Source organism: Taudactylus pleione, unplaced genomic scaffold (assembly GCF_031769625.1).
Source record: "Taudactylus pleione unplaced genomic scaffold, aTauple2 ptg000967l, whole genome shotgun sequence".
Classification (NCBI taxonomy): Eukaryota; Metazoa; Chordata; class Amphibia; order Anura; family Myobatrachidae; genus Taudactylus; species Taudactylus pleione.
The window spans coordinates 12,080,001-12,100,000 of NW_028285368.1; the positions used below are offsets into that span (position 1 = coordinate 12,080,001).

The following is a 20,000-nucleotide window of genomic DNA, read 5'->3' on the forward strand; positions in this document are numbered from 1 at the left end:
TAGACCTCTATTACTTCTTAACTCAAGTAAATTCATTGATAAGTTGAAAAAATTAAATGTAAAATGTAATAGAATAGAATGTTATGGCTGCATAAAATTACCTACAGCACCTGGTATTTCCAGGTGGTCTCCCATCCAAGGACTAACCAGGCTCAACTCTGCATAGCTTCCAAGATCAGACAAGATTGGGCATGTCCAGTGTGGTTTGGCTGTAGGTGCTCAAAAATATTAACTTTAGACCTCTTTTACTTCTTAACTCAAGTAAATTCAATGATAAGTTGAAAAATGAAATGTAAAATGTAATATAAAAGAATGTTATGGCAGTATAAAGTTACCTACAGCACCTGGTATTCCCAGGTCGTCTCCCATCCAAGTACTAACCAGGCCCAACACTGCATAGCTTCCAAGATCATATGATATTGGGCATGTCCAGTTTGGTTTGGCTGTAGGTGCCCAAAACCATTAACTTTAGACCTCTATTACTTCTTAACTCAAGTAAATTCATTGATAAGTTGAAAAAATTAAATGTAAAATGTAATAGAAAAGAATGTTATGGCAGTATAAAATTACCTACAGCACCTGGTATTCCCAGGTGGTCTCCCGTCCAAGTACTAACCAGGCCCAACACTGCATAGCTTCCAAGACCAAACGAGATTGGGCATGTCCAGTGTGGTTTGGCTGTAGGTGCTCAAAAGCATTAACTTTTGACCTCTATTACTTATTAACTCAAGTAAATTCATTGATAAGTTGAAAAAATTAAATGTAAAATGTAATAGAATAGACTGTTATAGCAGTATAAAATTACCTACAGCACCTGGGATTCCTAGGTGGTCTTCCATCCAAGTACTAACCAGGCCCAACACTGCATAGCTTCCAAGATCAGACGAGATTGGGCATGTCCAGTGTGGTTTGGCTGTATGTGCTTAAAAACATTAACTTTAGACCTCTTTTACTTCTTAACTCAATTAAATTCAATGATAAGTTGAAAAATGAAATGTAAAATGTAATAGAAAAGAATGTTATGGCAGTATAAAATTACCTACAGCACCTGGTATTCCCAGGTGGTCTCCCATCTAAGTACTAACCAGGCCCAACACTGCATAGCTTCCAAAATCAAACGAGATTGGGCATGTCCAGTGTGGTTTGGCTGTAGGTGCTCAAAAGCATTAACTTTTGACCTCTATTACTTCTTAACTCAAGTAAATTCAATGATAAGTTGAAAAATGAAATGTAAAATGTAATAGAAAAGAAAGTTTTGGCAGTATAAAATTACCTACAGCTCCTGGTATTCCCAGGTGGTCTCCCATCCAAGTACTAACCAGGCCCAACACTGCATAGCTTCCAAGATCAGACGAGATTGGGCATGTCCAGTGTGGTTTGGCTGTAGGTGCACAAAGCCATTAACTTAAGACCTCTATTACTTCTTAACTCAAGGAAATTCATTGATAAGTTGAAAAAATTAAATGTAAAATGTAATAGAAAAGAATGTTATGGCAGTATAAAATTACCTACAGCAACTGGTATTCTCAGGTGGTCTCCCATGCAAGTACTAACCAGGCCCAACACTGCAAAGCTTACAAGATCAGACGAGATTGGGCATGTCCAGTGTGGTTTGGCTGTAGGTGCTCAAAAGCATTAAATATAGACCTCTATTACTTCTTAACTCAAGTAAATTCATTGATAAGTTGAAAAAATTAAATGTAAAATGTAATAGAAAAGAATGTTATGGCAGTATAAAATTACCTACAGCACCTGGTATTCCCAGGTGGTTTCCCATCCAAGTACTAACCAGGCCCAACACTGCATAGCTTCCAAGATCAGACGAGATTGGGCATGTCCAGTGTGGTTTGACTGTAGGTGCTCAAAAACATTAACTTTAGACCTCTTTTACTTCTTAACTCAAGAAAACTCATTGATAAGTTGAAAAAATGTAATGTAAAATGTAATAGAAAAGAATGTAATGGCTATATAAAATTACCTACAGCACCTGGTATTCCCAGGTGGTCTCCCCTCGAAGTACTAACCAGGCCCAACACTGCATAGCTTCCAAGATCAGACGAGATTGGGCATGTCCAGTGTGGTTTGGCTGTAGGTGCTCAAAAGCATTAACTTTAGACCTCTATTACTTCTTAACTCAAGTAAATTCATTGATAAGTTGAAAAAATTAAATGTAAAATGTAGTAGAAAAGACTGTTATGGCAGTATAAAATTACCTACACCACCTGGGATTCCTAGGTGGTCTCCAATCCAAATACTAACCTGGCCCACCACTGCATAGCTTCCAAGATCAGACGAGATTGTGCATGTCCAGTGTGGTTTGGCTGTAGGTGCTCAAAAACATTATCTTTAGACCTCTTTTACTTCTTAACTCAAGTAAATTCAATGATAAGTTGAAAAATGAAATGTAAAATGTAATGGAAAAGAATGTTATGGCAGTATAAAATTACCTACAGCACCTGGTATTCCCAGGTGGTCTCACAATCAAGTACTAACCAGGCCCAACACTGCATAGCTTCCAATATCAGACGATATTGGGCATGTCCAGTGTGGTTTGGCTGTAGGTGCTCAAAAACATTAATTTTAGACCTCTATTACTTCTTAACTCAAGTAAATTCATTGATAAGTTGAAAAAATTAAATGTAAAATGTAATAGAAAAGAATGTTATGGCAGTATAAAATTACCTACAGCACCTGGTATTCCCAGGTGGTCTCCCATCCAAGTACTAACCAGGCCCAACACTGCATAGCTTCCAAGTTCAGATGAGATTGGGCATGTCCTGTGTGGTTTGGCTGTAGGTGCTCAAAAACATTAACTTTAGACCTCTATTACTTCTTAACTCAAGTAAATTCATTGATAAGTTGAAAAAATTAAATGTAAAATGTAATAGAAAAGAATGTTATGGCAGTATAAAATTACCTACAGCACCTGGTATTCCCAGGTGGTCTCCCATCCAAGTACTAACCAGGCCCAACACTGCATAGCTTCCAAGTTCAGTCGAGATTGGGCATTTCCAGTGTGGTTTGGCTGTAGGTGCTCAAAAACATTAACTTTAGACCTCTTTTACTTCTTAACTCAAGTAAATTCAATGATTAGTTGAAAAATGAAATGTAAAATGTAATAGAAAAGAATTTTATGGCAGTATAAAATAACCTACAGCACCTGGGATTCCTAGGTGGTCTCCCATCCAAGTACTAACCAGGCCCAACACTGCATAGCTTCCAAGATCAGACGATATTGGGCATGTCCAGTGTGCTTTGGCTGTAGGTGCCCCAAACCAATAATTTTAGACCTCTATTACTTGTTAACTCAAGTAAATTCATTGATAAGTTGAAAAAATTAAATGTAAAATGTAATAGAAAAGAATGTTATGGCAGTATAAAATTACCTACAGCTCCTGGTATTCCCAGGTGGTTTCCCATCCAAGTACTAACCAGGCCCAACACTGCATAGCTTCCAAGTTCAGACGAGATTGGGCATGTCCAGTGTGGTTTGGCTGTAGGTGCTCAAACACATTAACTTTCGACCTCTATTACTTCTTAACTGAAGTAAATTAATTGATTAGTTGAAAAAATTAAATGTAAAATGTAATAGAAAAGAATGTTATGGCAGTATAAAATTACCTACAGCACCTGGTATTCCCAGGTGGTCCCCCATCCAAGTACTAACCAGGCCCAACACTGCATAGCATCCAAGTTCAGACGAGATTGGGCATGTCCAGTGTGGTTTGGCTGTAGGTGCTCAAAAACATTAATTTTAGACCTCTATTACTTCTTAACTCAAGTAAATTCATTGATAAGTTGAAAAAATTAAATGTAAAATGTAATAGAAAAGAATGTTATGGCAGTATAAAATTACCTACAGCACCTGGTATTCCCAGGTGGTCTCCCATCCAAGTACTAACCAGGCCCAACACTGCATAGCTTCCAAGTTCAGACAAGATTGGGCATGTCCTGTGTGGTTTGGCTGTAGGTGCTCAAAAACATTAACTTTAGACCTCTATTACTTCTTAACTCAAGTAAATTCATTGATAAGTTGAAAAAATTAAATGTAAAATGTAATAGAAAAGAATGTTATGGCAGTATAAAATTACCTACAGCACCTGGTATTCCCAGGTGGTCTCCCATCCAAGTACTAACCAGGCCCAACACTGCATAGCTTCCAAGTTCAGTCGAGATTGGGCATTTCCAGTGTGGTTTGGCTGTAGGTGCTCAAAAACATTAACTTTAGACCTCTTTTACTTCTTAACTCAAGTAAATTCAATGATTATTTGAAAATGAAATGTAAAATGTAATAGAAAAGAATGTTATGGCAGTATAAAATAACCTACAGCACCTGGGATTCCTAGGTGGTCTCCCATCCAAGTACTAACCAGGCCCAACACTGCATAGCTTCCAAGATCAGACGATATTAGGCATGTCCAGTGTGCTTTGGCTGTAGGTGCCCCAAACCAATAATTTTAGACCTCTATTACTTGTTAACTCAAGTAAATTCATTGATAAGTTGAAAAAATTAAATGTAAAATGTAATAGAAAAGAATGTTATGGCAGTATAAAATTACCTACAGCTCCTGGTATTCCCAGGTGGTCTCCCATCCAAGTACTAACCAGGCCCAACACTGCATAGCTTCCAAGTTCAGACGAGATTGGGCATGTCCAGTGTGGTTTGGCTGTAGGTGCTCAAACACATTAACTTTCGACCTCTATTACTTCTTAACTGAAGTAAATTCATTGATTAGTTGAAAAAATTAAATGTAAAATGTAATAGAAAAGAATGTTATGGCAGTATAAAATTACCTACAGCACCTGGTATTCCCAGGTGGTCCCCCATCCAAGTACTAACCAGGCCCAACACTGCATAGCTTCCAAGTTCAGACGAGATTGGGCATGTCCAGTGTGGTTTGGCTGTAGGTGCTCAAAAACATTAACTTTAGACCTCTTTTACTTCTTAACTCAAGTAAATTCAATGATTAGTTGAAAAATGAAATGTAAAATGTAATAGAAAAGAATGTTATGGCAGTATTAAATTACCTACAGCACCTGACATTCCCAGGTGGTCTCCCGTCCAAGTACTAACCAGGCCCAACACTGCATAGTTTCCAAGATCAGATGATATTGGGCATGTCCAGTGTGGTTTGGCTGTAGGTGCCCAAAACCTTTAACTTTAGACCTCAATTACTTCTTAACTCAAGTAAATTCATTGATAAGTTGAAAAAATTAAATGTATAATGTAATAGAAAAGAATGTTATGGCAGTATAAAATTACCTACAGCACCTGGTATTCCCAGGTGGTCTCCCGTCCAAGTACTAACCAGGCCCAACACTGCATAGCTTCCAAGATCAAACGAGATTGGGAATGTCCAGTGTGGTTTGGCTGTAGGTGCTCAAAAGCATTAACTTTTGACCTCTATTACTTCTTAACTCAAGTAAATTCATTGATAAGTTGAAAAAATTAAATGTAAAATGTAATAGAATAGACTGTTATGGCAGTATAAAATTACCTACAGAACCAGGGATTCCTAGGTGGTCTCCCATCCAAGTACTAACCAGGCCCAACACTGCATAGCTTCCAAGATCAGACGAGATTGGGCATGTCCAGTATGGTTTGGCTGTAGGTGCTCAAAAACATTAATTTTAGACCTCTTTTACTTCTTAACTCAAGTAAATTCAATGATAAGTTGAAAAATGAAATGTAAAATGTAATAGAAAAGAATGTTTTGGCAGTATAAAATTACCTACAGCTCCTGGTATTCCCAGGTGGTCTCCCATCCAAGTACTAACCAGGCCCAACACTGCATAGCTTCCAAGATCAGACGAGATTGGGCATGTCCAGTGTGGTTTGGCTGTAGTTGCCCAAAACCATTAACTTTAGACCTCTATTACTTCTTAACTCAAGTAAATTCATTGATAAGTTGAAAAAATTAAATGTAAAATGTAATAGAAAAGAATGTTATGGCAGTATAAAATTACCTACAGCACCTGGTATTCCCAGATGGTCTCCCATTCAAGTACTAACCAGGACCAACACTGCATAGCTTCCAAGTTCAGTCGAGATTGGGCATGTCCAGTGTGGTTTGGCTGTAGGTGCTCAAAAACATTAACTTTAGGCCTCTTTTACTTCTTAACTCAAGTAAATTCAATGATTAGTTGAAAAATGAAATGTAAAATGTAATAGAAAAGAATGTTATGGCAGTATAAAATTACCTACAGCTCCTGGTATTCCCAGGTGGTCTCCCATCCAAGTACTAACCAGGCCCAACACTGCATAGCTTCCAAGATCAGATGAGATTGGGCATGTCCAATGCGGTTTGGCTGTAGGTGCCCAAAGTCATTAACTTAAGACCTCTATTACTTCTTAACTCAAGTAAATCCATTGATAAGTTGAAAAAATTAAATGTAAAATGTAATAGAAAAGAATGTTATGGCAGTATAAAATTACCTACAGCACCTGGTATTTCCAGGTGGTCTCCCATGCAAGTTCTAACCAGGCCCAACACTGCATAGCTTCCAAGATCAAACAAGATTGGGCATGTCCAGTGTGGTTTGGCAGTAGGTGCTCAAAAACATTAACTTTAGACCTCTTTTAATTCTTAACTCAAGTAAATTCATTGATAAGTTGAAAAAATTAAATGTAAAATGTAATAGAAAAGAATGTTTTGGCTGTATAAAATTTCCTACAGCAACTGGTATTCTCAGGTGGTCTCCCATCCAAGTACAAACCAGGCCCAACACAGCAAAGCTTACAAGATCAGACGAGATTGGGCATGTCCAGTGTGGTTTGGCTGTAGGTGCTCAAAAGCATTAAATTTAGACCTCTATTACTTCTTAACTCAAGTAAATTCATTGATAAGTTGAAAAAATTAAATGTAAAATGTAATAGAAAAGAATGTTATGGCAGTATAAAATTACCTACAGCACCTGGTATTCCCAGGTGGTTTCCCATCCAAGTACTAACCAGGCCCAACACTGCATAGCTTCCAAGATCAGACGAGATTGGGCATGTCCAGTGTGGTTTAACTGTAGGTGCTCAAAAACGTTAACTTTAGACCTCTTTTACTTCTTAACTCAAGAAAATTCATTGATAAGTTGAAAAAATGTAATGTAAAATGTAATAGAAAAGAATGTAATGGCTATATAAAATTACCTACAGCACCTGGTATTCCCAGGTGGTCTCCCATCCAAGTACTAACCAGGCCCAACACTGCATAGCTTCCAAGTTCAGACGAGATTAGGCATGTCCTGTGTGGTTTGGCTGTAGGTGCTCAAAAACATTAACTTTAGACCTCTATTACTTCTTAACTCAAGTAAATTCATTGATAAGTTGAAAAAATTAAATGTAAAATGTAATAGAAAAAAATGTTATGGCAGTATAAAATTACCTACAGCACCTGGTATTCCCAGGTGGTCTCCCATCCAAGTACTAACCAGGCCCAACACTGCATAGCTTCCAAGTTCAGTCGAGATTGGGCATTTCCAGTGTGGTTTGGCTGTAGGTGCTCAAAAACATTAACTTTAGACCTCTTTTACTTCTTAACTCAAGTAAATTCAATGATTAGTTGAAAAATGAAATGTAAAATGTAATAGAAAAGAATGTTATGGCAGTATAAAATTACCTACAGCACCTGGGATTCCTAGGTGGTCTCCCATCCAAGTACTAACCAGGCCCAACACTGCATAGCTTCCAAGATCAGACAATATTGGGCATGTCCAGTGTGCTTTGGCTGTAGGTGCCCCAAACCAATAATTTTAGACCTCTATTACTTCTTAACTCAAGTAAATTCATTGATAAGTTGAAAAAATTAAATGTAAAATGTAATAGAAAAGAATGTTATGGCAGTATAAAATTACCTACAGCTCCTGGTATTCCCAGGTGGTCTCCCATCCAAGTACTAACCAGGCCCAACACTGCATAGCTTTCAAGGTCAGACAAGATTTGGCATGTCCAGTGTGGTTTGGCTGTAGATCCTCAAACACATTAACTTTAGACCTCTATTACTTCTTAACTCAAGTAAATTCATTGATAAGTTGAAAAAATTAAATGTAAAATGTAATAGAAAAAAATGTTATGGCAGTATAAAATTACCTACAGCACCTGATATTCCCAGGTGGTCCCCCATCCAAGTACTAACCAGGCCCAACACTGCATAGCTTCCAAGTTCAGACGAGATTGGGCATGTCCAGTGTGGTTTGGCTGTAGGTGCTCAAAAACATTAACTTTAGACCTCTTTTACTTCTTAACTCAAGTAAATTCAATGATTAGTTGAAAAATGAAATGTAAAATGTAATAGAAAAGAATGTTATGGCAGTATTAAATTACCTACAGCACCTGACATTCCCAGGTGGTCTCCAATCCAAGTACTAACCAGGCCCAACACTGCATAGTTTCCAAGATCAGATGATATTGGGCATGTCCAGTGTGGTTTGGCTGTAGGTGCCCAAAACCTTTAACTTTAGACCTCAATTACTTCTTAACTCAAGTAAATTCATTGATAAGTTGAAAAAATTAAATGTAAAATGTAATAGAAAAGAATGTTATGGCAGTATAAAATTACCTACAGCACCTTGTATTCCCAGGTGGTCTCCCGTCCAAGTACTAACCAGGCCCAACACTGCATAGCTTCCAAGATCAAACGAGATTGGGAATGTCCAGTGTGGTTTGGCTGTAGGTGCTCAAAAGCATTAACTTTTGACCTCTATTACTTCTTAACTCAAGTAAATTCATTGATAAGTTGAAAAAATTAAATGTAAAATGTAATAGAATAGACTGTTATGGCAGTATAAAATTACCTACAGAACCTGGGATTCCTAGGTGGTCACCCATCCAAGTACTAACCAGGCCCAACACTGCATAGCTTCCAAGTTCAGTCGATATTGGGCATGTCCAGTGTGGTTTGGCTGTAGGTGCTCAAAAACATTAATTTTAGACCTCTTTTACTTCTTAACTCAAGTAAATTGAATGATTAGTTGAAAAATGAAATGTAAAATGTAATAGAAAAGAATGTTATGGCAGTATAAAATTACCTACAGCACCTGGGATTCCTAGGTGGTCTCCCATCCAAGTACTAACCAGGCCCAACACTGCATAGCTTCCAAGATCAGACGATATTGGGCATGTCCAGTGTGGTTTGGCTGTAGGTGCCCCAAACCAATAATTTTAGACCTCTATTACTTCTTAACTCAAGTAAATTCATTGATAAGTTGAAAAAATTAAATGTAAAATGTAATAGAAAAGAATGTTATGGCAGTATAAAATTACCTACAGCTCCTGGTATTCCCAGGTGGTCTCCCATCCAAGTACTAACCAGGCCCAACACTGCATAGCTTTCAAGGTCAGACAAGATTTGGCATGTCCAGTGTGGTTTGGCTGTAGATCCTCAAACACATTAACTTTAGACCTCTATTACTTCTTAACTCAAGTAAATTCATTGATAAGTTGAAAAAATTAAATGTAAAATGTAATAGAAAAGAATGTTATGGCAGTATAAAATTACCTACAGCACCTGGTATTCCCAGGTGGTCCCCCATCCAAGTACTAACCAGGCCCAACACTGCATAGCTTCCAAGTTCAGACGAGATTGGGCATGTCCAGTGTGGTTTGGCTGTAGGTGCTCAAAAACATTAACTTTAGACCTCTTTTACTTCTTAACTCAAGTAAATTCAATGATTAGTTGAAAAATGAAATGTAAAATGTAATAGAAAAGAATGTTATGGCAGTATTAAATTACCTACAGCACCTGACATTCCCAGGTGGTCTCCCATCCAAGTACTAACCAGGCCCAACACTGCATAGTTTCCAAGATCAGATGATATTGGGCATGTCCAGTGTGGTTTGGCTGTAGGTGCCCAAAACCTTTAACTTTAGACCTCAATTACTTCTTAACTCAAGTAAATTCATTGATAAGTTGAAAAAATTAAATGTAAAATGTAATAGAAAAGAATGTTATGGCAGTATAAAATTACCTACAGCACCTTGTATTCCCAGGTGGTCTCCCGTCCAAGTACTAACCAGGCCCAACACTGCATAGCTTCCAAGATCAAACGAGATTGGGAATGTCCAGTGTGGTTTGGCTGTAGGTGCTCAAAAGCATTAACTTTTGACCTCTATTACTTCTTAACTCAAGTAAATTCATTGATAAGTTGAAAAAATTAAATGTAAAATGTAATAGAATAGACTGTTATGGCAGTATAAAATTACCTACAGAACCTGGGATTCCTAGGTGGTCACCCATCCAAGTACTAACCAGGCCCAACACTGCATAGCTTCCAAGTTCAGTCGAGATTGGGCATGTCCAGTGTGGTTTGGCTGTAGGTGCTCAAAAACATTAATTTTAGACCTCTTTTACTTCTTAACTCAAGTAAATTCAATGATAAGTTGAAAAATGAAATGTAAAATGTAATAGAAAAGAATGTTTTGGCAGTATAAAATTACCTACAGCTCCTGGTATTCCCAGGTGGTCTCCCATCCAAGTACTAACCAGGCCCAACACTGCATAGCTTCCAAGATCAGACGAGATTGGGCATGTCCAGTGTGGTTTGGCTGTAGTTGCCCAAAACCATTAACTTTAGACCTCTATTACTTCTTAACTCAAGTAAATTCATTGATAAGTTGAAAAAATTAAATGTAAAATGTAATAGAAAAGAATGTTATGGCAGTATAAAATTACCTACAGCACCTGGTATTCCCAGATGGTCTCCCATCCAAGTACTAACCAGGCCCAACACTGCATAGCTTCCAAGTTCAGTCGAGATTGGGCATGTCCAGTGTGGTTTGGCTGTAGGTGCTCAAAAACATTAACTTTAGGCCTCTTTTACTTCTTAACTCAAGTAAATTCAATGATTAGTTGAAAAATGAAATGTAAAATGTAATAGAAAAGAATGTTATGACAGTATAAAATTACCTACAGCTCCTGGTATTCCCAGGTGGTCTCCCATCCAAGTACTAACCAGGCCCAACACTGCATAGCTTCCAAGATCAGACGAGATTGGGCATGTCCAGTGTGGTTTGGCTGTAGGTGCCCAAAGCCATTAACTTAAGACCTCTATTACTTCTTAACTCAAGTAAATTCATTGATAAGTTGAAAAAATTAAATGTAAAATGTAATAGAAAAGAATGTTATGGCTGCATAAAATTACCTACAGCACCTGGTATTTCCAGGTGGTCTCCCATCCAAGGACTAACCAGGCTCAACTCTGCATAGCTTCCAAGATCAGACAAGATTGGGCATGTCCAGTGTGGTTTGGCTGTAGGTGCTCAAAAATATTAACTTTAGACCTCTTTTACTTCTTAACTCAAGTAAATTCAATGATAAGTTGAAAAATGAAATGTAAAATGTAATATAAAAGAATGTTATGGCAGTATAATGTTACCTACAGCACCTGGTATTCCCAGGTCGTCTCCCATCCAAGTACTAACCAGGCCCAACACTGCATAGCTTCCAAGATCAGATGATATTGGGCATGTCCAGTTTGGTTTGGCTGTAGGTGCCCAAAACCATTAACTTTAGACCTCTATTACTTCTTAACTCAAGTAAATTCATTGATAAGTTGAAAAAATTAAATGTAAAATGTAATAGAAAAGAATGTTATGGCAGTATAAAATTACCTACAGCACCTGGTATTCCCAGGTGGTCTCCCATCCAAGTACTAACCAGGCCCAACACTGCATAGCTTCCAAGATCAAACGAGATTGGGCATGTCCAGTGTGGTTTGGCTGTAGGTGCTCAAAAGCATTAACTTTTGACCTCTATTACTAATTAACTCAAGTAAATTCATTGATAAGTTGAAAAAATTAAATGTAAAATGTAATAGAATAGACTGTTATGGCAGTATAAAATTACCTACAGCACCTGGGATTCCTAGGTGGTCTTCCATCCAAGTACTAACCAGGCCCAACACTGCATAGCTTCCAAGATCAGACGAGATTGGGCATGTCCAGTGTGGTTTGGCTGTAGGTGCTTAAAAACATTAACTTTAGACCTCTTTTACTTCTTAACTCAATTAAATTCAATGATAAGTTGAAAAATGAAATGTAAAATGTAATAGAAAAGAATGTTATGGCAGTATAAAATTACCTACAGCACCTGGTATTCCCAGGTGGTCTCCCATCTAAGTACTAACCAGGCCCAACACTGCATAGCTTCCAAAATCAAACGAGATTGGGCATGTCCAGTGTGGTTTGGCTGTAGGTGCTCAAAAGCATTAACTTTTGACATCTATTACTTCTTAACTCAAGAAAATTCAATGATAAGTTGAAAAATGAAATGTAAAATGTAATAGAAAAGAAAGTTTTGGCAGTATAAAATTACCTACAGCTCCTGGTATTCCCAGGTGGTCTCCCATCCAAGTACTAACCAGGCCCAACACTGCATAGCTTCCAAGATCAGACGAGATTGGGCATGTCCAGTGTGGTTTGGCTGTAGGTGCCCAAAGCCATTAACTTAAGACCTCTATTACTTCTTAACTCAAGTAAATTCATTGATAAGTTGAAAAAATTAAATGTAAAATGTAATAGAAAAGAATGTTATGGCAGTATAAAATTACCTACAGCAACTGGTAATCTCAGGTGGTCTCCCATGCAAGTACTAACCAGGCCCAACACTGCAAAGCTTACAAGATCAGACGAGATTGGGCATGTCCAGTGTGGTTTGGCTGTAGGTGCTCAAAAGCATTAAATATAGACCTCTATTACTTCTTAACTCAAGTAAATTCATTGATAAGTTGAAAAAATTAAATGTAAAATGTAATAGAAAAGAATGTTATGGCAGTATAAAATTACCTACAGCACCTGGTATTCCCAGGTGGTTTCCCATCCAAGTACTAACCAGGCCCAACACTGCATAGCTTCCAAGATCAGACGAGATTGGGCATGTCCAGTGTGGTTTGACTGTAGGTGCTCAAAAACATTAACTTTAGACCTCTTTTACTTCTTAACTCAAGAAAACTCATTGATAAGTTGAAAAAATGTAATGTAAAATGTAATAGAAAAGAATGTAATGGCTATATAAAATTACCTACAGCACCTGGTATTCCCAGGTGGTCTCCCCTCGAAGTACTAACCAGGCCCAACACTGCATAGCTTCCAAGATCAGACGAGATTGGGCATGTCCAGTGTGGTTTGGCTGTAGGTGCTCAAAAGCATTAACTTTAGACCTCTATTACTTCTTAACTCAAGTAAATTCATTGATAAGTTGAAAAAATTAAATGTAAAATGTAGTAGAAAAGACTGTTATGGCAGTATAAAATTACCTACACCACCTGGGATTCCTAGGTGGTCTCCAATCCAAATACTAACCTGGCCCACCACTGCATAGCTTCCAAGATCAGACGAGATTGGGCATGTCCAGTGTGGTTTGGCTGTAGGTGCTCAAAAACATTATCTTTAGACCTCTTTTACTTCTTAACTCAAGTAAATTCAATGATAAGTTGAAAAATGAAATGTAAAATGTAATGGAAAAGAATGTTATGGCAGTATAAAATTACCTACAGCACCTGGTATTCCCAGGTGGTCTCCCATTCAAGTACTAACCAGGCCCAACACTGCGTAGCTTCCAATATCAGACGATATTGGGCATGTCCAGTGTGGTTTGGCTGTAGGTGCTCAAAAACATTAATTTTAGACCTCTATTACTTCTTAACTCAAGTAAATCCATTGATAAGTTGAAAAAATTAAATGTAAAATGTAATAGAAAAGAATGTTATGGCAGTATAAAATTACCTACAGCACCTGGTATTTCCAGGTGGTCTCCCATGCAAGTTCTAACCAGGCCCAACACTGCATAGCTTCCAAGATCAAACAAGATTGGGCATGTCCAGTGTGGTTTGGCAGTAGGTGCTCAAAAACATTAACTTTAGACCTCTTTTAATTCTTAACTCAAGTAAATTCATTGATAAGTTGAAAAAATTAAATGTAAAATGTAATAGAAAAGAATGTTTTGGCTGTATAAAATTTCCTACAGCAACTGGTATTCTCAGGTGGTCTCCCATCCAAGTACAAACCAGGCCCAACACAGCAAAGCTTACAAGATCAGACGAGATTGGGCATGTCCAGTGTGGTTTGGCTGTAGGTGCTCAAAAGCATTAAATTTAGACCTCTATTACTTCTTAACTCAAGTAAATTCATTGATAAGTTGAAAAAATTAAATGTAAAATGTAATAGAAAAGAATGTTATGGCAGTATAAAATTACCTACAGCACCTGGTATTCCCAGGTGGTTTCCCATCCAAGTACTAACCAGGCCCAACACTGCATAGCTTCCAAGATCAGACGAGATTGGGCATGTCCAGTGTGGTTTGACTGTAGGTGCTCAAAAACGTTAACTTTAGACCTCTTTTACTTCTTAACTCAAGAAAATTCATTGATAAGTTGAAAAAATGTAATGTAAAATGTAATAGAAAAGAATGTAATGGCTATATAAAATTACCTACAGCACCTGGTATTCCCAGGTGGTCTCCCATCCAAGTACTAACCAGGCCCAACACTGCATAGCTTCCAAGTTCAGACGAGATTAGGCATGTCCTGTGTGGTTTGGCTGTAGGTGCTCAAAAACATTAACTTTAAACCTCTATTACTTCTTAACTCAAGTAAATTCATTGATAAGTTGAAAAAATTAAATGTAAAATGTAATAGAAAAAAATGTTATGGCAGTATAAAATTACCTACAGCACCTGGTATTCCCAGGTGGTCTCCCATCCAAGTACTAACCAGGCCCAACACTGCATAGCTTCCAAGTTCAGTCGAGATTGGGCATTTCCAGTGTGGTTTGGCTGTAGGTGCTCAAAAACATTAACTTTAGACCTCTTTTACTTCTTAACTCAAGTAAATTCAATGATTAGTTGAAAAATGAAATGTAAAATGTAATAGAAAAGAATGTTATGGCAGTATAAAATTACCTACAGCACCTGGGATTCCTAGGTGGTCTCCCATCCAAGTACTAACCAGGCCCAACACTGCATAGCTTCCAAGATCAGACAATATTGGGCATGTCCAGTGTGCTTTGGCTGTAGGTGCCCCAAACCAATAATTTTAGACCTCTATTACTTCTTAACTCAAGTAAATTCATTGATAAGTTGAAAAAATTAAATGTAAAATGTAATAGAAAAGAATGTTATGGCAGTATAAAATTACCTACAGCTCCTGGTATTCCCAGGTGGTCTCCCATCCAAGTACTAACCAGGCCCAACACTGCATAGCTTTCAAGGTCAGACAAGATTTGGCATGTCCAGTGTGGTTTGGCTGTAGATCCTCAAACACATTAACTTTAGACCTCTATTACTTCTTAACTCAAGTAAATTCATTGATAAGTTGAAAAAATTAAATGTAAAATGTAATAGAAAAGAATGTTATGGCAGTATAAAATTACCTACAGCACCTGATATTCCCAGGTGGTCCCCCATCCAAGTACTAACCAGGCCCAACACTGCATAGCTTCCAAGTTCAGACGAGATTGGGCATGTCCAGTGTGGTTTGGCTGTAGGTGCTCAAAAACATTAACTTTAGACCTCTTTTACTTCTTAACTCAAGTAAATTCAATGATTAGTTGAAAAATGAAATGTAAAATGTAATAGAAAAGAATGTTATGGCAGTATTAAATTACCTACAGCACCTGACATTCCCAGGTGGTCTCCAATCCAAGTACTAACCAGGCCCAACACTGCATAGTTTCCAAGATCAGATGATATTGGGCATGTCCAGTGTGGTTTGGCTGTAGGTGCCCAAAACCTTTAACTTTAGACCTCAATTACTTCTTAACTCAAGTAAATTCATTGATAAGTTGAAAAAATTAAATGTAAAATGAAATAGAAAAGAATGTTATGGCAGTATAAAATTACCTACAGCACCTTGTATTCCCAGGTGGTCTCCCGTCCAAGTACTAACCAGGCCCAACACTGCATAGCTTCCAAGATCAAACGAGATTGGGAATGTCCAGTGTGGTTTGGCTGTAGGTGCTCAAAAGCATTAACTTTTGACCTCTATTACTTCTTAACTCAAGTAAATTCATTGATAAGTTGAAAAAATTAAATGTAAAATGTAATAGAATAGACTGTTATGGCAGTATAAAATTACCTACAGAACCTGGGATTCCTAGGTGGTCACCCATCCAAGTACTAACCAGGCCCAACACTGCATAGCTTCCAAGTTCAGTCGATATTGGGCATGTCCAGTGTGGTTTGGCTGTAGGTGCTCAAAAACATTAATTTTAGACCTCTTTTACTTCTTAACTCAAGTAAATTCAATGATTAGTTGAAAAATGAAATGTAAAATGTAATAGAAAAGAATGTTATGGCAGTATAAAATTACCTACAGCACCTGGGATTCCTAGGTGGTCTCCCATCCAAGTACTAACCAGGCCCAACACTGCATAGCTTCCAAGATCAGACGATATTGGGCATGTCCAGTGTGCTTTGGCTGTAGGTGCCCCAAACCAATAATTTTAGACCTCTATTACTTCTTAACTCAAGTAAATTCATTGATAAGTTGAAAAAATTAAATGTAAAATGTAATAGAAAAGAATGTTATGGCAGTATAAAATTACCTACAGCTCCTGGTATTCCCAGGTGGTCTCCCATCCAAGTACTAACCAGGCCCAACACTGCATAGCTTTCAAGGTCAGTCGAGATTGGGCATGTCCAGTGTGGTTTGGCTGTAGGTGCTCAAAAACATTAATTTTAGACCTCTTTTACTTCTTAACTCAAGTAAATTCAATGATAAGTTGAAAAATGAAATGTAAAATGTAATAGAAAAGAATGTTTTGGCAGTATAAAATTACCTACAGCTCCTGGTATTCCCAGGTGGTCTCCCATCCAAGTACTAACCAGGCCCAACACTGCATAGCTTCCAAGATCAGACGAGATTGGGCATGTCCAGTGTGGTTTGGCTGTAGTTGCCCAAAACCATTAACTTTAGACCTCTATTACTTCTTAACTCAAGTAAATTCATTGATAAGTTGAAAAAATTAAATGTAAAATGTAATAGAAAAGAATGTTATGGCAGTATAAAATTACCTACAGCACCTGGTATTCCCAGATGGTCTCCCATCCAAGTACTAACCAGGCCCAACACTGCATAGCTTCCAAGTTCAGTCGAGATTGGGCATGTCCAGTGTGGTTTGGCTGTAGGTGCTCAAAAACATTAACTTTAGGCCTCTTTTACTTCTTAACTCAAGTAAATTCAATGATTAGTTGAAAAATGAAATGTAAAATGTAATAGAAAAGAATGTTATGACAGTATAAAATTACCTACAGCTCCTGGTATTCCCAGGTGGTCTCCCATCCAAGTACTAACCAGGCCCAACACTGCATAGCTTCCAAGATCAGACGAGATTGGGCATGTCCAGTGTGGTTTGGCTGTAGGTGCCCAAAGCCATTAACTTAAGACCTCTATTACTTCTTAACTCAAGTAAATTCATTGATAAGTTGAAAAAATTAAATGTAAAATGTAATAGAAAAGAATGTTATGGCTGCATAAAATTACCTACAGCACCTGGTATTTCCAGGTGGTCTCCCATCCAAGGACTAACCAGGCTCAACTCTGCATAGCTTCCAAGATCAGACAAGATTGGGCATGTCCAGTGTGGTTTGGCTGTAGGTGCTCAAAAATATTAACTTTAGACCTCTTTTACTTCTTAACTCAAGTAAATTCAATGATAAGTTGAAAAATGAAATGTAAAATGTAATATAAAAGAATGTTATGGCAGTATAATGTTACCTACAGCACCTGGTATTCCCAGGTCGTCTCCCATCCAAGTACTAACCAGGCCCAACACTGCATAGCTTCCAAGATCAGATGATATTGGGCATGTCCAGTTTGGTTTGGCTGTAGGTGCCCAAAACCATTAACTTTAGACCTCTATTACTTCTTAACTCAAGTAAATTCATTGATAAGTTGAAAAAATTAAATGTAAAATGTAATAGAAAAGAATGTTATGGCAGTATAAAATTACCTACAGCACCTGGTATTCCCAGGTGGTCTCCCATCCAAGTACTAACCAGGCCCAACACTGCATAGCTTCCAAGATCAAACGAGATTGGGCATGTCCAGTGTGGTTTGGCTGTAGGTGCTCAAAAGCATTAACTTTTGACCTCTATTACTAATTAACTCAAGTAAATTCATTGATAAGTTGAAAAAATTAAATGTAAAATGTAATAGAATAGACTGTTATGGCAGTATAAAATTACCTACAGCACCTGGGATTCCTAGGTGGTCTTCCATCCAAGTACTAACCAGGCCCAACACTGCATAGCTTCCAAGATCAGACGAGATTGGGCATGTCCAGTGTGGTTTGGCTGTAGGTGCTTAAAAACATTAACTTTAGACCTCTTTTACTTCTTAACTCAATTAAATTCAATGATAAGTTGAAAAATGAAATGTAAAATGTAATAGAAAAGAATGTTATGGCAGTATAAAATTACCTACAGCACCTGGTATTCCCAGGTGGTCTCCCATCTAAGTACTAACCAGGCCCAACACTGCATAGCTTCCAAAATCAAACGAGATTGGGCATGTCCAGTGTGGTTTGGCTGTAGGTGCTCAAAAGCATTAACTTTTGACATCTATTACTTCTTAACTCAAGAAAATTCAATGATAAGTTGAAAAATGAAATGTAAAATGTAATAGAAAAGAAAGTTTTGGCAGTATAAAATTACCTACAGCTCCTGGTATTCCCAGGTGGTCTCCCATCCAAGTACTAACCAGGCCCAACACTGCATAGCTTCCAAGATCAGACGAGATTGGGCATGTCCAGTGTGGTTTGGCTGTAGGTGCCCAAAGCCATTAACTTAAGACCTCTATTACTTCTTAACTCAAGTAAATTCATTGATAAGTTGAAAAAATTAAATGTAAAATGTAATAGAAAAGAATGTTATGGCAGTATAAAATTACCTACAGCAACTGGTATTCTCAGGTGGTCTCCCATGCAAGTACTAACCAGGCCCAACACTGCAAAGCTTACAAGATCAGACGAGATTGGGCATGTCCAGTGTGGTTTGGCTGTAGGTGCTCAAAAGCATTAAATATAGACCTCTATTACTTCTTAACTCAAGTAAATTCATTGATAAGTTGAAAAAATTAAATGTAAAATGTAATAGAAAAGAATGTTATGGCAGTATAAAATTACCTACAGCACCTGGTATTCCCAGGTGGTTTCCCATCCAAGTACTAACCAGGGCCAACACTGCATAGCTTCCAAGATCAGACGAGATTGGGCATGTCCAGTGTGGTTTGACTGTAGGTGCTCAAAAACATTAACTTTAGACCTCTTTTACTTCTTAACTCAAGAAAACTCATTGATAAGTTGAAAAAATGTAATGTAAAATGTAATAGAAAAGAATGTAATGGCTATATAAAATTACCTACAGCACCTGGTATTCCCAGGTGGTCTCCCCTCGAAGTACTAACCAGGCCCAACACTGCATAGCTTCCAAGATCAGACGAGATTGGGCATGTCCAGTGTGGTTTGGCTGTAGGTGCTCAAAAGCATTAACTTTAGACCTCTATTACTTCTTAACTCAAGTAAATTCATTGATAAGTTGAAAAAATTAAATGTAAAATGTAGTAGAAAAGACTGTTATGGCAGTATAAAATTACCTACACCACCTGGGATTCCTAGGTGGTCTCCAATCCAAATACTAACCTGGCCCACCACTGCATAGCTTCCAAGATCAGACGAGATTGGGCATGTCCAGTGTGGTTTGGCTGTAGGTGCTCAAAAACATTATCTTTAGACCTCTTTTACTTCTTAACTCAAGTAAATTCAATGATAAGTTGAAAAATGAAATGTAAAATGTAATGGAAAAGAATGTTATGGCAGTATAAAATTACCTACAGCACCTGGTATTCCCAGGTGGTCTCCCATTCAAGTACTAACCAGGCCCAACACTGCATAGCTTCCAATATCAGACGATATTGGGCATGTCCAGTGTGGTTTGGCTGTAGGTGCTCAAAAACATTAATTTTAGACCTCTATTACTTCTTAACTCAAGTAAATTCATTGAGAAGTTGAAAAAATT

The 20,000-nt window shown here is 37.7% G+C and overlaps 12 non-coding genes and 72 pseudogenes across 12 annotated transcripts; all 84 read right to left on the reverse strand.

The window, feature by feature from the left end:
* Positions 1 to 98: 98 nt before the first annotated feature.
* LOC148468470 (5S ribosomal RNA) lies at positions 99 to 217 on the reverse strand (annotated as a pseudogene).
* A 115-nt stretch (positions 218 to 332) lies between these two features.
* Positions 333 to 451, reverse strand: LOC148468471 (5S ribosomal RNA; annotated as a pseudogene).
* Positions 452 to 567: 116 nt separating this feature from the next.
* LOC148468472 (5S ribosomal RNA) lies at positions 568 to 686 on the reverse strand (annotated as a pseudogene).
* A 116-nt stretch (positions 687 to 802) lies between these two features.
* LOC148468473 (5S ribosomal RNA) lies at positions 803 to 921 on the reverse strand (annotated as a pseudogene).
* A 115-nt stretch (positions 922 to 1,036) lies between these two features.
* On the reverse strand, positions 1,037 to 1,155 carry LOC148468474 (5S ribosomal RNA; annotated as a pseudogene).
* A 115-nt stretch (positions 1,156 to 1,270) lies between these two features.
* Positions 1,271 to 1,389, reverse strand: LOC148468475 (5S ribosomal RNA; annotated as a pseudogene).
* Positions 1,390 to 1,505: 116 nt separating this feature from the next.
* LOC148468476 (5S ribosomal RNA) lies at positions 1,506 to 1,624 on the reverse strand (annotated as a pseudogene).
* Positions 1,625 to 1,740: 116 nt separating this feature from the next.
* Positions 1,741 to 1,859, reverse strand: LOC148468477 (5S ribosomal RNA; annotated as a pseudogene).
* Positions 1,860 to 1,975: 116 nt separating this feature from the next.
* LOC148468478 (5S ribosomal RNA) lies at positions 1,976 to 2,094 on the reverse strand (annotated as a pseudogene).
* A 350-nt stretch (positions 2,095 to 2,444) lies between these two features.
* Positions 2,445 to 2,563, reverse strand: LOC148468479 (5S ribosomal RNA; annotated as a pseudogene).
* A 116-nt stretch (positions 2,564 to 2,679) lies between these two features.
* Positions 2,680 to 2,798, reverse strand: LOC148468480 (5S ribosomal RNA). Its single transcript, XR_015873900.1, has one exon. It is a non-coding gene; the product is annotated as a 5S ribosomal RNA (ribosomal RNA).
* A 116-nt stretch (positions 2,799 to 2,914) lies between these two features.
* Positions 2,915 to 3,033, reverse strand: LOC148468481 (5S ribosomal RNA). Its single transcript, XR_015874117.1, has one exon. It is a non-coding gene; the product is annotated as a 5S ribosomal RNA (ribosomal RNA).
* Positions 3,034 to 3,148: 115 nt separating this feature from the next.
* Positions 3,149 to 3,267, reverse strand: LOC148468482 (5S ribosomal RNA; annotated as a pseudogene).
* Positions 3,268 to 3,383: 116 nt separating this feature from the next.
* LOC148468483 (5S ribosomal RNA) lies at positions 3,384 to 3,502 on the reverse strand (annotated as a pseudogene).
* Positions 3,503 to 3,618: 116 nt separating this feature from the next.
* On the reverse strand, positions 3,619 to 3,737 carry LOC148468484 (5S ribosomal RNA; annotated as a pseudogene).
* Positions 3,738 to 3,853: 116 nt separating this feature from the next.
* Positions 3,854 to 3,972, reverse strand: LOC148468485 (5S ribosomal RNA; annotated as a pseudogene).
* Positions 3,973 to 4,088: 116 nt separating this feature from the next.
* Positions 4,089 to 4,207, reverse strand: LOC148468486 (5S ribosomal RNA). Its single transcript, XR_015874119.1, has one exon. It is a non-coding gene; the product is annotated as a 5S ribosomal RNA (ribosomal RNA).
* A 114-nt stretch (positions 4,208 to 4,321) lies between these two features.
* On the reverse strand, positions 4,322 to 4,440 carry LOC148468487 (5S ribosomal RNA; annotated as a pseudogene).
* Positions 4,441 to 4,556: 116 nt separating this feature from the next.
* Positions 4,557 to 4,675, reverse strand: LOC148468488 (5S ribosomal RNA). Its single transcript, XR_015874097.1, has one exon. It is a non-coding gene; the product is annotated as a 5S ribosomal RNA (ribosomal RNA).
* A 116-nt stretch (positions 4,676 to 4,791) lies between these two features.
* LOC148468489 (5S ribosomal RNA) lies at positions 4,792 to 4,910 on the reverse strand. The gene has a single exon (XR_015874378.1). It is a non-coding gene; the product is annotated as a 5S ribosomal RNA (ribosomal RNA).
* Positions 4,911 to 5,025: 115 nt separating this feature from the next.
* LOC148468490 (5S ribosomal RNA) lies at positions 5,026 to 5,144 on the reverse strand (annotated as a pseudogene).
* A 116-nt stretch (positions 5,145 to 5,260) lies between these two features.
* On the reverse strand, positions 5,261 to 5,379 carry LOC148468491 (5S ribosomal RNA; annotated as a pseudogene).
* Positions 5,380 to 5,495: 116 nt separating this feature from the next.
* On the reverse strand, positions 5,496 to 5,614 carry LOC148468492 (5S ribosomal RNA; annotated as a pseudogene).
* A 115-nt stretch (positions 5,615 to 5,729) lies between these two features.
* LOC148468493 (5S ribosomal RNA) lies at positions 5,730 to 5,848 on the reverse strand (annotated as a pseudogene).
* A 116-nt stretch (positions 5,849 to 5,964) lies between these two features.
* LOC148468494 (5S ribosomal RNA) lies at positions 5,965 to 6,083 on the reverse strand (annotated as a pseudogene).
* A 115-nt stretch (positions 6,084 to 6,198) lies between these two features.
* LOC148468495 (5S ribosomal RNA) lies at positions 6,199 to 6,317 on the reverse strand (annotated as a pseudogene).
* Positions 6,318 to 6,433: 116 nt separating this feature from the next.
* On the reverse strand, positions 6,434 to 6,552 carry LOC148468496 (5S ribosomal RNA; annotated as a pseudogene).
* A 116-nt stretch (positions 6,553 to 6,668) lies between these two features.
* On the reverse strand, positions 6,669 to 6,787 carry LOC148468497 (5S ribosomal RNA; annotated as a pseudogene).
* A 116-nt stretch (positions 6,788 to 6,903) lies between these two features.
* LOC148468498 (5S ribosomal RNA) lies at positions 6,904 to 7,022 on the reverse strand (annotated as a pseudogene).
* Positions 7,023 to 7,138: 116 nt separating this feature from the next.
* On the reverse strand, positions 7,139 to 7,257 carry LOC148468499 (5S ribosomal RNA; annotated as a pseudogene).
* Positions 7,258 to 7,373: 116 nt separating this feature from the next.
* LOC148468500 (5S ribosomal RNA) lies at positions 7,374 to 7,492 on the reverse strand. Its single transcript, XR_015874120.1, has one exon. It is a non-coding gene; the product is annotated as a 5S ribosomal RNA (ribosomal RNA).
* A 115-nt stretch (positions 7,493 to 7,607) lies between these two features.
* LOC148468501 (5S ribosomal RNA) lies at positions 7,608 to 7,726 on the reverse strand (annotated as a pseudogene).
* A 116-nt stretch (positions 7,727 to 7,842) lies between these two features.
* LOC148468502 (5S ribosomal RNA) lies at positions 7,843 to 7,961 on the reverse strand (annotated as a pseudogene).
* A 116-nt stretch (positions 7,962 to 8,077) lies between these two features.
* LOC148468503 (5S ribosomal RNA) lies at positions 8,078 to 8,196 on the reverse strand. Its single transcript, XR_015873869.1, has one exon. It is a non-coding gene; the product is annotated as a 5S ribosomal RNA (ribosomal RNA).
* A 115-nt stretch (positions 8,197 to 8,311) lies between these two features.
* Positions 8,312 to 8,430, reverse strand: LOC148468504 (5S ribosomal RNA; annotated as a pseudogene).
* A 116-nt stretch (positions 8,431 to 8,546) lies between these two features.
* Positions 8,547 to 8,665, reverse strand: LOC148468505 (5S ribosomal RNA; annotated as a pseudogene).
* A 116-nt stretch (positions 8,666 to 8,781) lies between these two features.
* Positions 8,782 to 8,900, reverse strand: LOC148468506 (5S ribosomal RNA; annotated as a pseudogene).
* Positions 8,901 to 9,015: 115 nt separating this feature from the next.
* Positions 9,016 to 9,134, reverse strand: LOC148468507 (5S ribosomal RNA; annotated as a pseudogene).
* Positions 9,135 to 9,250: 116 nt separating this feature from the next.
* Positions 9,251 to 9,369, reverse strand: LOC148468508 (5S ribosomal RNA; annotated as a pseudogene).
* Positions 9,370 to 9,485: 116 nt separating this feature from the next.
* On the reverse strand, positions 9,486 to 9,604 carry LOC148468509 (5S ribosomal RNA). Its single transcript, XR_015874379.1, has one exon. It is a non-coding gene; the product is annotated as a 5S ribosomal RNA (ribosomal RNA).
* Positions 9,605 to 9,719: 115 nt separating this feature from the next.
* Positions 9,720 to 9,838, reverse strand: LOC148468510 (5S ribosomal RNA; annotated as a pseudogene).
* A 116-nt stretch (positions 9,839 to 9,954) lies between these two features.
* On the reverse strand, positions 9,955 to 10,073 carry LOC148468511 (5S ribosomal RNA; annotated as a pseudogene).
* Positions 10,074 to 10,189: 116 nt separating this feature from the next.
* On the reverse strand, positions 10,190 to 10,308 carry LOC148468512 (5S ribosomal RNA; annotated as a pseudogene).
* A 115-nt stretch (positions 10,309 to 10,423) lies between these two features.
* Positions 10,424 to 10,542, reverse strand: LOC148468513 (5S ribosomal RNA; annotated as a pseudogene).
* A 116-nt stretch (positions 10,543 to 10,658) lies between these two features.
* Positions 10,659 to 10,777, reverse strand: LOC148468514 (5S ribosomal RNA; annotated as a pseudogene).
* A 115-nt stretch (positions 10,778 to 10,892) lies between these two features.
* LOC148468515 (5S ribosomal RNA) lies at positions 10,893 to 11,011 on the reverse strand (annotated as a pseudogene).
* A 116-nt stretch (positions 11,012 to 11,127) lies between these two features.
* LOC148468516 (5S ribosomal RNA) lies at positions 11,128 to 11,246 on the reverse strand (annotated as a pseudogene).
* A 115-nt stretch (positions 11,247 to 11,361) lies between these two features.
* On the reverse strand, positions 11,362 to 11,480 carry LOC148468517 (5S ribosomal RNA; annotated as a pseudogene).
* Positions 11,481 to 11,596: 116 nt separating this feature from the next.
* On the reverse strand, positions 11,597 to 11,715 carry LOC148468518 (5S ribosomal RNA). The gene has a single exon (XR_015873634.1). It is a non-coding gene; the product is annotated as a 5S ribosomal RNA (ribosomal RNA).
* A 116-nt stretch (positions 11,716 to 11,831) lies between these two features.
* Positions 11,832 to 11,950, reverse strand: LOC148468519 (5S ribosomal RNA; annotated as a pseudogene).
* Positions 11,951 to 12,065: 115 nt separating this feature from the next.
* LOC148468520 (5S ribosomal RNA) lies at positions 12,066 to 12,184 on the reverse strand (annotated as a pseudogene).
* Positions 12,185 to 12,299: 115 nt separating this feature from the next.
* LOC148468521 (5S ribosomal RNA) lies at positions 12,300 to 12,418 on the reverse strand (annotated as a pseudogene).
* A 116-nt stretch (positions 12,419 to 12,534) lies between these two features.
* Positions 12,535 to 12,653, reverse strand: LOC148468522 (5S ribosomal RNA; annotated as a pseudogene).
* Positions 12,654 to 12,769: 116 nt separating this feature from the next.
* On the reverse strand, positions 12,770 to 12,888 carry LOC148468523 (5S ribosomal RNA; annotated as a pseudogene).
* A 116-nt stretch (positions 12,889 to 13,004) lies between these two features.
* LOC148468524 (5S ribosomal RNA) lies at positions 13,005 to 13,123 on the reverse strand (annotated as a pseudogene).
* Positions 13,124 to 13,239: 116 nt separating this feature from the next.
* LOC148468525 (5S ribosomal RNA) lies at positions 13,240 to 13,358 on the reverse strand (annotated as a pseudogene).
* A 115-nt stretch (positions 13,359 to 13,473) lies between these two features.
* LOC148468526 (5S ribosomal RNA) lies at positions 13,474 to 13,592 on the reverse strand (annotated as a pseudogene).
* A 116-nt stretch (positions 13,593 to 13,708) lies between these two features.
* Positions 13,709 to 13,827, reverse strand: LOC148468527 (5S ribosomal RNA; annotated as a pseudogene).
* A 116-nt stretch (positions 13,828 to 13,943) lies between these two features.
* LOC148468528 (5S ribosomal RNA) lies at positions 13,944 to 14,062 on the reverse strand (annotated as a pseudogene).
* A 116-nt stretch (positions 14,063 to 14,178) lies between these two features.
* On the reverse strand, positions 14,179 to 14,297 carry LOC148468529 (5S ribosomal RNA; annotated as a pseudogene).
* Positions 14,298 to 14,413: 116 nt separating this feature from the next.
* On the reverse strand, positions 14,414 to 14,532 carry LOC148468530 (5S ribosomal RNA; annotated as a pseudogene).
* Positions 14,533 to 14,648: 116 nt separating this feature from the next.
* LOC148468531 (5S ribosomal RNA) lies at positions 14,649 to 14,767 on the reverse strand. The gene has a single exon (XR_015874121.1). It is a non-coding gene; the product is annotated as a 5S ribosomal RNA (ribosomal RNA).
* A 115-nt stretch (positions 14,768 to 14,882) lies between these two features.
* On the reverse strand, positions 14,883 to 15,001 carry LOC148468532 (5S ribosomal RNA; annotated as a pseudogene).
* A 116-nt stretch (positions 15,002 to 15,117) lies between these two features.
* LOC148468533 (5S ribosomal RNA) lies at positions 15,118 to 15,236 on the reverse strand (annotated as a pseudogene).
* A 116-nt stretch (positions 15,237 to 15,352) lies between these two features.
* LOC148468534 (5S ribosomal RNA) lies at positions 15,353 to 15,471 on the reverse strand. The gene has a single exon (XR_015873870.1). It is a non-coding gene; the product is annotated as a 5S ribosomal RNA (ribosomal RNA).
* A 115-nt stretch (positions 15,472 to 15,586) lies between these two features.
* LOC148468535 (5S ribosomal RNA) lies at positions 15,587 to 15,705 on the reverse strand (annotated as a pseudogene).
* Positions 15,706 to 15,821: 116 nt separating this feature from the next.
* Positions 15,822 to 15,940, reverse strand: LOC148468536 (5S ribosomal RNA; annotated as a pseudogene).
* Positions 15,941 to 16,056: 116 nt separating this feature from the next.
* On the reverse strand, positions 16,057 to 16,175 carry LOC148468537 (5S ribosomal RNA; annotated as a pseudogene).
* A 115-nt stretch (positions 16,176 to 16,290) lies between these two features.
* LOC148468538 (5S ribosomal RNA) lies at positions 16,291 to 16,409 on the reverse strand (annotated as a pseudogene).
* A 116-nt stretch (positions 16,410 to 16,525) lies between these two features.
* LOC148468539 (5S ribosomal RNA) lies at positions 16,526 to 16,644 on the reverse strand (annotated as a pseudogene).
* Positions 16,645 to 16,759: 115 nt separating this feature from the next.
* Positions 16,760 to 16,878, reverse strand: LOC148468540 (5S ribosomal RNA; annotated as a pseudogene).
* A 116-nt stretch (positions 16,879 to 16,994) lies between these two features.
* LOC148468541 (5S ribosomal RNA) lies at positions 16,995 to 17,113 on the reverse strand (annotated as a pseudogene).
* A 115-nt stretch (positions 17,114 to 17,228) lies between these two features.
* LOC148468542 (5S ribosomal RNA) lies at positions 17,229 to 17,347 on the reverse strand (annotated as a pseudogene).
* Positions 17,348 to 17,463: 116 nt separating this feature from the next.
* LOC148468543 (5S ribosomal RNA) lies at positions 17,464 to 17,582 on the reverse strand (annotated as a pseudogene).
* A 115-nt stretch (positions 17,583 to 17,697) lies between these two features.
* On the reverse strand, positions 17,698 to 17,816 carry LOC148468544 (5S ribosomal RNA; annotated as a pseudogene).
* Positions 17,817 to 17,932: 116 nt separating this feature from the next.
* Positions 17,933 to 18,051, reverse strand: LOC148468545 (5S ribosomal RNA). The gene has a single exon (XR_015873635.1). It is a non-coding gene; the product is annotated as a 5S ribosomal RNA (ribosomal RNA).
* A 116-nt stretch (positions 18,052 to 18,167) lies between these two features.
* Positions 18,168 to 18,286, reverse strand: LOC148468546 (5S ribosomal RNA; annotated as a pseudogene).
* A 115-nt stretch (positions 18,287 to 18,401) lies between these two features.
* Positions 18,402 to 18,520, reverse strand: LOC148468547 (5S ribosomal RNA; annotated as a pseudogene).
* A 115-nt stretch (positions 18,521 to 18,635) lies between these two features.
* On the reverse strand, positions 18,636 to 18,754 carry LOC148468548 (5S ribosomal RNA; annotated as a pseudogene).
* Positions 18,755 to 18,870: 116 nt separating this feature from the next.
* On the reverse strand, positions 18,871 to 18,989 carry LOC148468549 (5S ribosomal RNA; annotated as a pseudogene).
* A 116-nt stretch (positions 18,990 to 19,105) lies between these two features.
* On the reverse strand, positions 19,106 to 19,224 carry LOC148468550 (5S ribosomal RNA; annotated as a pseudogene).
* Positions 19,225 to 19,340: 116 nt separating this feature from the next.
* Positions 19,341 to 19,459, reverse strand: LOC148468551 (5S ribosomal RNA; annotated as a pseudogene).
* A 116-nt stretch (positions 19,460 to 19,575) lies between these two features.
* On the reverse strand, positions 19,576 to 19,694 carry LOC148468552 (5S ribosomal RNA; annotated as a pseudogene).
* A 115-nt stretch (positions 19,695 to 19,809) lies between these two features.
* LOC148468553 (5S ribosomal RNA) lies at positions 19,810 to 19,928 on the reverse strand (annotated as a pseudogene).
* Between the last annotated feature and the right edge of the window lie 72 nt (positions 19,929 to 20,000).